Source organism: Symphalangus syndactylus, chromosome 19, assembly GCF_028878055.3.
Source record: "Symphalangus syndactylus isolate Jambi chromosome 19, NHGRI_mSymSyn1-v2.1_pri, whole genome shotgun sequence".
Taxonomy (NCBI): domain Eukaryota; kingdom Metazoa; phylum Chordata; class Mammalia; order Primates; family Hylobatidae; genus Symphalangus; species Symphalangus syndactylus.
In genome coordinates, this window is record NC_072434.2 from 52,497,680 (window position 1) to 52,507,674 (window position 9,995).

Sequence of the window (9,995 nt, forward strand, 5' to 3'; positions counted from 1 at the left end):
CTAATGCTGTCCCTCCCCCCTCCCCCCACCCCACAACAGTCCCCGGCGCGTGATGTTCCCCTTCCTGTGTCCATGAGTTCTCATTGTTCAATTCCCATCTATGAGTGAGAACATGCGGTGTTTGGTTTTTTGTCCTTGCGATAGTTTACTGAGAATGATGTTTTCCAGTTTCATCCATGTCCCTACAAAGGACACGAACTCATCATTTTTTATGGCTGCATAGTATTCCATGGTGTATATGTGCCACATTTTCTTAATCCAGTCTATCGTTGTTGGACATTTAGGTTGGTTCCAACTCTTTGCTATTGTGAATAGTGCCGCAATAAACATACGTGTGCATGTGTCTTTGTTTTTAATTGGGGATTAAGTCTTCCATCTTGGTTGTCTTTTCTTTCTATCATTGTATTGAAATGCCTGGGTTGTGTGTAAACTCTGTGAGGTAAAGGGACAGCATTTGCTTTGAATCATCTAAGTATCCAGGCACCTAAATCCTACCCAAATGTACCCACTGGTTTCCCACTTGATTTATTCTACAGATAATTGTTGAGAACCTACAATGCTAGGCATTATTTTCTATATAACAGATATAAGATAAAAGTGTTTTCTGCCCTCACACAGCTTACAATCTAGACTAGATTGAAGATGTATGGGGGAACAGTTCCCCCAAATAAACATTCTTTGAAGAGAAAGAAGCTGGAATTTCTACAGTATCATATACTTGGTATCTAATTTAATTGTCTCTTAAAATTGCTATGATATAGGTACTTAGTATGCCACTTATACAATAAAAATGTTGAAACTCAAAACCATTAGATAGTTTGTTAAAGATCACACATCTAGTAGGAGGTAGGCTAGGTCTAGTGTTCATTGGCAGTGTTCTTAAAAATACAGCCATCTCTCTTCTTTGAGGGCAAGGCCTTTGTCATATCTTTTGAAATTCCTATTATGCCATGAAAATGACCCACTAAAAGATAGGTTTAATTATTTGGGATTGAATAACATCTTTGCTAATAAATTATTGAAATTTCCTACGGATTAGTCCATCTTTCCAAGATTTCTATTCTCTACCTGCATTAACTTTCTAGGTTTCATCAGGTTTCATCACTTTAAACACATGATACCTACTGAATTGTTGACTCTAGTCATAACCGAATTCTGGACTTATATACCTAACTTCCCACTTGAAGCCTCCCTTGGATGGTTAATAGTTATCTCCAACCTAACATGTTGAAAGAGAGTTCTTGATTTCCCACTTCAAGCCAGAATTACCCCCTTCCCACCCTGTTCCCCACCTTAATATACTCAGTTGTTGTATTAGTCAGGTTCTCTAGAGGGACAGAACTATATATATATATATAACTATATATATAAAACTATATATATAACGATATATGTATATATATATATATATGGGAGTTTATTAAGTAGTGTCTCACATTATCACAAGGTTCCATAATAGGCCATCAGCAGGATGAGGAGCCAGGAGAGCCAGTCTACGTTCCAAAACTGGAGAACTCAGAGTCTGATGTTCGAGGGCAGGAAGCAACCAGCACAGGAGAAAGATATAGGCTGGGAAGTCAGGCCAGTTTCTCTTTTTACATTTTTTTGCCTGCTAATATTCTAGCCGTGCTGGCAGCTGATTAGATTGTGCCCACCCAGAGTGAGGGTGGGTCTGACCTTCCCAGTCCAACGACTCAAAGGTTAATCTCCTTTGGCAACACCCTCACAGACATACCCAGGATCAATACTTTGTATCCTTCAATCCAATCAACTTGACACCCAGCATTAACCATCACAAGTCCACCCTTTGTCAACTTGAACTCATATACATCTTCTGAGATCATACATAATCTCCAAGTAAAGACAATAATCAGGTCATAATTATGCCTAACATAACACAACCCTCCTTCATACAACCAGAAGCGCACCAACCCCCAACCCAAACAATATTACATAAAGTTAACAATGCTTAAATGCTGATGTGAAGTCAATAAATCTTATGTCACATGATAAAGGAAAAGGAAATAAAATGACGATATTTTCTTAGTATAAGTGTACACATGCACAAACATGTTTTTAACAAAAGGAGGAAATACTCATAACAACTACAGGCCTTGTTTCTGCAGCTGGTTACATGGCCATAGCTGGTATTGATGACCTTCTTCTATTACCCATTCTGTATTCCCTTTGCCTTCAGCAAACACCTCAGCAGGTCATGGGTTTTTTCCTGGTGGAGAGACTCAAACCTTCATTCCTGAAAGGTCTGGGTCATCTTGCCTGGATTGGATTATTGTAGTTTCCCATTGACCTTAATCACAGGGCATGGTAATACTAAGAGACACCATAATGGGTCTCCTGTATTCCATGCATACTCTTCCTTACCTCTGTTAGGGAGTAGTAGACTGACTTCATATTGACAGTTTGGGTCAATCACCCCAGCCAAGACTGTAACTCCCTTCTTAGCCTGTTGACTTAAAGACAGGAAGAGCCCAAAGTGTCCAGGTGGCAATCTTAACTTCCAGGTTAATGGAATTGTTTTTGTGTCTGCTGGAGGCAGTGTTCCTCCCACTGAAACTAAGACCTCTAGGCCAGCAGAATGTAATGTCCCAGGAACAGAAAGCAAACATTTTGCTAGTGGATCACTGGGGGTGATCCACTTCCACTTCCATCCCTTGATTCATGGACCTGTGAATCCTAGCTACGGGAGAAAGAGTGCCATATATTGGACACTGATTCAGAGCATACATGGCCTTCTGGAGAACTTTGCCCCAGCCCTGCAAAGTATTGTCACCTAGTTGGCATTGTAATTGTGACTTCAAAGGGTCATTCCACCATTCTATGAATCCAGCTGCTTCAGGATGATGGAGAACACGGTAAGACCAGTAAACTCCATGAGCATGAGCCCACTGCCACACTTCTTTAGCTGTAAAGTGAGTGCCTTGGTCAGAGGCAATGCTGTATGCAATACCATGACAGTGAATAAGGCATTCCGTGAGTCCACAGACAGTATTCTTGGCAGAAGCATTGAGTGCAGGTTAGGCAAACCCATATCCTGAGTAAGTGTCTATTCCTGTGAGGACAAACATCTTCCCTTTCCATGATGGAAGAGGTCCAATATAATCAACCTGTCACCAGGTAGCTGGCTGATCACCCCGAGGAATGGTGCCATATCAAGGGCTCAGTGTTGGTCCCTGCTGCTGGCAAATTGGGCACTCAGCAGTGGCCATAGCCAAGCCAACCTTGGTGAGTGGAAGTCCATGTTGCGGAGCCCATGCGTAACCTCCATTCCTGCTAGCATGGTCACTTTGTTCATGGGCCCACTGGATGACAGGAGTGGCTGGGGAAAGAGGTTGAGTTGTGTCCACAGAATGGGTCATCCTATCCACTTGATTATTAAAATCCTCCGCTGCTGACGTCACCATTGGTGAGCACTCACATGGGATACAAATATCTTCACAGTTTTTGGCAACTTAGAGAGGTTCATCCATATACTTCTTCCCCAAATTTCTTTGTCACCAATTTTCCAATCATGCTTCTTCCAAGACCCTGACCATCCAGCCACACCATTGGCTACAGCCCACGAATCAGTATATAATTGCACATCTGGCCATTTCTCCTTCCATGCAAAGCATACAATCAGGTGCACTGCTCTAAGTTCTACCCAGTGGGAAGATTTCCCCTCACTGTTGTCTTTCAGGGATGTCCTAGAAAGAGGCTGTAGTGCTGCAGCTGTCCACTTTCGGGTGGTGCCTGCATATTGTGCAGAACCACCTGTGAACCAGGCCCTGGTTTTCTCTTCCTCTGTCAACTCATAATAGGGAACTCCCCATGAAGCCATCTGTGTGGACTTGGGAAGAGAAGGCAGGGTGGCAGGAGTGGAGACCATGGGCATTTGAGCCACTTCCTCATGTAAATTACTTGTGCCTTCAGGACCTGCTTGAGCCTGATCACGTATATACCACTTCCATTTGATGAAGGAATGCTGCTGTGCATGACCCACTTTATGGCTAGATGGGTCAGAAAGCACCCAGTTCATTATAGGCAGTTCAGGTCACAGGTGACTTGATGACCCAGTCAAACATTTAGTTTCCACCAAAGCCCAGCAACAGGCCAAAAGCTGTCCCCCATACTGTTCTTGTGTCAGTGAATAAGAATCACTAAATCTGATGATTTTATCAGGGCTTTCCACTTTTGCACCTCTCTCATTTTCTCTTGCCACCACTATGTAAGAAGTGCCTTTCGCCTCCCGCCATGATTCTGAAGCCTTCCCAGCCATGTGGAACTGTAAGTCCAATTAAACCTCTTTTTCTTTCCAGTCTCTGGTATGTCTTTATCAGCAGCATGAAAATGAACTAATATAGTTGTTCAAGCCAAAACCTTGTCATCATCAACTTCTCTTTTTCTTTCACCCTTTATACCCGGTGTATTAGCAAATCCTTCAGGCTCCCCATTCAAAATTTATCTTGAATGCTAACTCTTCTCACCATTCACCCCTACTTCCACCTTTTCATGTAAGACAGTCTCTCTCCCTCTCTCTTCTGGATGGCAGCAGTTGGCTCTTTTTTTAAAAAAAAATTAATTGTTAAAAGTTTTATTTTTAATTGGCAAATGATAATTACATTCTTTTAGGGGGTGCAATGTGATATGAGGTGTGCTTACTTGCCTGCCTGCATCTGCTGTCGCCTTCCCAAGGTTTATTCTCCACTCCCCACTAGAGTGCCCCTTTTAGCACAAAATTCAAACCATGCCCCTCTCCTGCTCAGAATATTCCTATGGCTTTTCCTCTAAGAAGTAGGTATAGTGATTCTCTAACTAACCTCTAGCTTCCTGTTGAACCTCACCTCCTACCACTGTCTCCTTTGTCCCTTCTGCTCTTGCCACATTGAACTCCATGCTATTCTCAGAAAACACTAAAGTGCTCTCATCTCAGAACCTTTATCCTTGCCCCTGTCTCATAACCAGTCCCCAAATTTTCACAATAGCTCCATTAAGGTTTCTGTAAAACATCATGTCCTCAGAGACTATATATACTTCCCTGTACGTATATGCATACACTATAGTAGAAGCATAATAAATGAACATATGAAATGCATTAGAATCAGAAAATGTATGTAATAACCAAAATTGGATAAAGCTGGAGCTCCTTCTGTTGCTTCAAGAGCTCTGCTCTCTCTGCACTGTTATGTGAATGTTCATAATTACTCCTTTGCCAGTTTCTTCACTGTAGATCAAGCTCAGAAGCTGGCAAGGAGACCACATAAAACCTTACATCATCACTGTCTACAGCCAGGAAAGTAATGGCACATGTTGCCCAGGATCCATTTGCTTTCCCCATTTGTCTTTAGTTACAAAGTTGGCAGCCATGGGAGCATCGAGAACCTTGTTATGCTCTGGAACAAAACTGATTCTAGATGTGAGGCCAGAAGAAGGATGTGCTGTTTGGAAAGGAAAAGTTTCTTGGACAAAGTGCCAAAGTCAGACAGAGCTGGGCCATGTGCTGTTGTGAGATGTCAAAGGAGCATGCTCTTGCCTGTATCCTTCTCTCCCTCTGTAGAAGCTGAACAACACAGAATCAAAGTCACCTTCATGCATTTGGACAAGATCCCAGCCTAACCAGCTGCATGAGAAAGGCAGTTTTGCTGTCAGTCCTTCAGAAATGAAGTGTTGAAAGATTGGGCGTGGTATGGACACATTTCTCTTCCTCCATTTTCTTTGAGTTGTTGTGACATCCATTCATGGCTGGGTTGTGGTTGTGTTCTGGTCACAATTCATTTACCATCAGTTTACAGGTTTACAGTTCACAGTTTGCAAGGCAATATAATTTACTCCTGGTTTACAGCTTTCTTTCCTTTAGAAACAGAGGTGGGGTTAATTAAGAAATGTACCCAAGGGCATTTTTTAAATGTAAGAATTATTGAGCTTCGATTTTAACGTAGTCTTTGGGACCAGAGAGTCCTGAATTTGAATGGCTGCCTCAGCACTTAAGAGCCAAAGGACTTTGGGCCTGTCATGTCTCTTGCCTGGCTTCTGCTACTCATCTCTAACATTGGATGATCTTGAGGTCTTAATGAGGAAGCACATGCAGGATTCCTGACAAACTATTTACATATATTAAATCTTAAATAAGCATTATTTCTATATCCATTTGACAATTTTTTACCTATCACCTACTATGGGCCAGGCATGTTTGGGAGCTAAGGACACAGAAATAAACAAGACAAAGCCTCTGTCTCACAGAACTTTAAATTCTAGTATGGAAGATAGACAATAAGCAAGAAAAAAAATGTCAGATTATATACATTAGCTGTCAGTCTCCCTTTTGCCTTAGACCCTGAGTCTTATGCTAAAATGGAGGTACCTCTGTTTACATATGCATGCATAAATATACATGCATACACAGAGAACCTGCTTCCCATCATACTCTTATTACTTCCTCATAGATAGAACTCAGTAGTATTGTGTGTTCCTTTATTCTTTAATTCAAACAATCACCTTTTATTCTTTAATTCAACAGTCTTTTTGAGGACATACTATGGGCTAGATACAGCATTGGACATTGGAATTAAAAGGTAGTAAGAAATGTCTTTCCCGTCAATTGGCTCATGATTTTGTGGTAGAGACAAACTGCTAAACACACAATTACAATACCATATATTGCTTGTTCTGTGGAATGTTCTAGTACTCTAGTGATCTAGAATGTTTAGAGAAAAGTAAAGAACATCTCATGTGGCCCAAGAGAGGCCTCCCCAAGAGGGTGAAATTTTTTTTTTGGTAACTCAGATTCAAACACCTAAATAAGAATTTTCTAGGAACAGAGAATTGTTTGTGCAAATAAATAACATAAACAACAGTTTGATATGACTGACCATTAGAGAGCTTCTATTCAATTCAATGTATTCTGCTCCAATTAATATGCTGCCAATAGGAAATAAGAGCAAGGTACAGAGGAGTATAAAAGGCCAATGAATAAAGCGAAGATTATAACATGTGGGTGTTACAATATAAGGTAGCAAGAAAAAAAAAAAAGGAAGAGGCCCCCAGCAGAATCTAAGATGAGAATGAAAAATTTGATGAAATAGTGGACATGGGGTCTGATGTGAGAACTTTCAGGACAGCGGGACTAACTCCTACAAGTTTTTAGTGGGAAACTTTGAGAAATTCCAGAAATTTCCAGTGATTTGTTATGACTAGAAGGAACTCATACTTCATAACTCAAATACCACTGTTTGAAGGAGGCTTTCCCTGAGCCTCCAGACAAGCTCAGTGTCTTCCTCTATCCCCAGCTAGAAAGTGCATTCTGTGAGGATCAAGACTCTGCTTCTGTTCAATAATGTTCTCTGTTGCCTCTCACTGTGTCTGGCACAGAATAGCCTTCAATAAATACTAACCAAAAGAATAACTGGAGCTGGGTGCACTGGCTCATGCCTGTAATCCCAGCACTTTGGGAAGCCAAGGTGAGCTGGTTGCTTGAGCTCAGGAGCTCAAGACCAGCCTGGGCAACACAGTGAGACCTTGTATCTACAAAAAATAAACAAAAGATTAGCTGGGTGTGGTGGCATAAGCTGGTAGTCTCAGCTACTTGGGAGGTCAAGGTGGGAGGATCACTTCAGCCTGGGAGGTTGAAGCTGCAGTGAGCTGAGGTTCTGTCACTGCACTCCAGCCTGGGCAACAGAGTGAGACCCTGTCTCAAAAAAAAAAAAAATTCGCCTAATAAATAGGCTAATATTTCACACTAAGAATTTGAAATTCAAAGTCTGTGGTCTCCAAACTTTTGTTTTATCACTTACCCTAGTGAATAAATGTTTTTAAGAACTCATTCCCCATATATGCATATTTGTTCATGTATAGAATTGCATGTTTTGCCCTAATAGATTATTTACATTATAAAACATGTAAAAAAAATTTGAGAGTGGCCCCTCAATAGCAAGAAAGAAAACCTGGACAAGTGGAGATTAAGATGAAAATCAAGGAAGTTCTGGGGTTTTACCTTTAACATCTTCACTAATGAGATGTGCAACAACGGGAAAAATCACTCACCTCTCTGGGCTGTAGTTTCTCCATCTGTAAAATAAAAAGTAATAGCAGATGATCTCTAAGGGCCCTTGCAGCTCTGACATTTTATGGTTTCTATAAGGTATTCAGAAATTATTCTTGAGCTGCCTTTGTCAAAAAGCAATAAAATTTAATATAATATTTTAAAATCCACTATTCAAATACTGATGGACTTAAATGACAAGGGTGTTAAGAAGAACTAAATGAAAAGCCTGGGCTTTCTGACCTAATCAATCAACATTAATGGATGGCAGAAAAGAGTACAGAGGATGGAGTACTGAATATTATCAAGAAAATTGACTTTTGAATTAAAGAGTCAAGCAGCAAGAATTTACCAATTGTGAAAGGTTCAATGTTAAGGATCATGCGGCACGAGCTTGGGGAAGGGCAGGACGAAGACTCATCTGGGGCAGACAGTGATGAAAACGAAGGGGGAACAGATTCAGTAATGGAGGACAATGAACTGGGGACGTTCTGTGATATGAGAGGCAGAGTCTACAGCGAGTAGCCATGATCCAAAAATGCAGACACAGAGAGGAGCTGGCTGTTGGAATAGGAAGACTTCCAAAGATGGTTAAATCTATCTTGCCGAACTCTTTCTTCATCTGTTGGCTACTTTAAATGAACTAACTCAACACGTAGTACTGATTTTACATGTTTACTTTATAAAAAAACTAATGTACATAGAGATAAATATAATACATATGTATATTTATACAAATATAAATTCTGGATCATCCATTAACGTACTTGCCTATTTTAGCATTAATATGATGATGTGCAGTATTTTAATTGCAGCAGCTTTGAAGCATTTTATCAGTTAGGAATTGCATTCTTCTTTCTGTAACCTAGTAACAGAAAACTAACTATAGTAGCTTAATGAAATAAGAAGTTTATCATTCTCATGTAAGAGGAAGCTGAGAGTTAGAGTCCAGGGCTGATGTGGCCCTTGTTGACATTAGGAACAGAGGTTTTCTAACATTTTTCTCAAATATCCTTAGTGTGGGTTTCATCCTCATGTCATTACTTCATGGTTGAAAAATGATTGCTTCATTTCCAGCAACACACTTCTGTTCCAGGCAAGAGCAGAAGGATAGGCTATAATGTTACCTAAAAATGTAGAAGCGACTTTGGAACTAGCTAATGAGTAAAGATTGGAAGAATTTTGATGTGCATGCTAGTAAAAACCTAGGTTGCTGTGAATAAGTGATAATTATTCTGGTAAGGGCTCAAAAGTAGAGAAAATCTATAGAGAAAGCCTCAGTCTTCTTAAAGAATATCCAAGTGGCCATGAACAATATATTCATGGGAGAAATATAGATGGTAAAGGATATTCTGATGAGGTCTCAGATGAAAATGAGGAACACATTATTGGAAACTGGAGGAAAGGCCATCATTGTTATGAAGTGGTAAAGAATGTATAGCATTCAGGACATAGGCATGGGCAAGGACTTCATGTCTAAAACACCAAAAGCAGTGACAACAAAGGCCAAAATTGACAAATGGGATCTCATTAAACTAAAGAGTTTCTGCACAGCAAAAGAAACTACCATCAGAGTGAACAAGCAACCTACAGAATGGGAGAAAATTTTTGCAATCTATTCATCTGACAAAGGGCTAATATCCAGAATCTACAAAGAACTCAAATAAATTTACAAGAATAAAACAACCCCATCAAAAACTGGGTGAAGGATATGAACAGACACTTCTCAAAAGAAGACATTTATGCAGCCAACAGACACATGAAAAAAATGCTCATCATCAATGGCCATCAGAGAAATGCAAATCAAAACCACAATGAGATACCATCACACACCAGCTAGAATGGCAATCATTAAAAAGTCAGGAAACAACAGGTGCTGGAGAGGATGGGGAGAAATAGGAACACTTTTAAACTCTTGGTGGGACTGTAAACTAGTTCAACCATTGTGGAAGACAGGGTG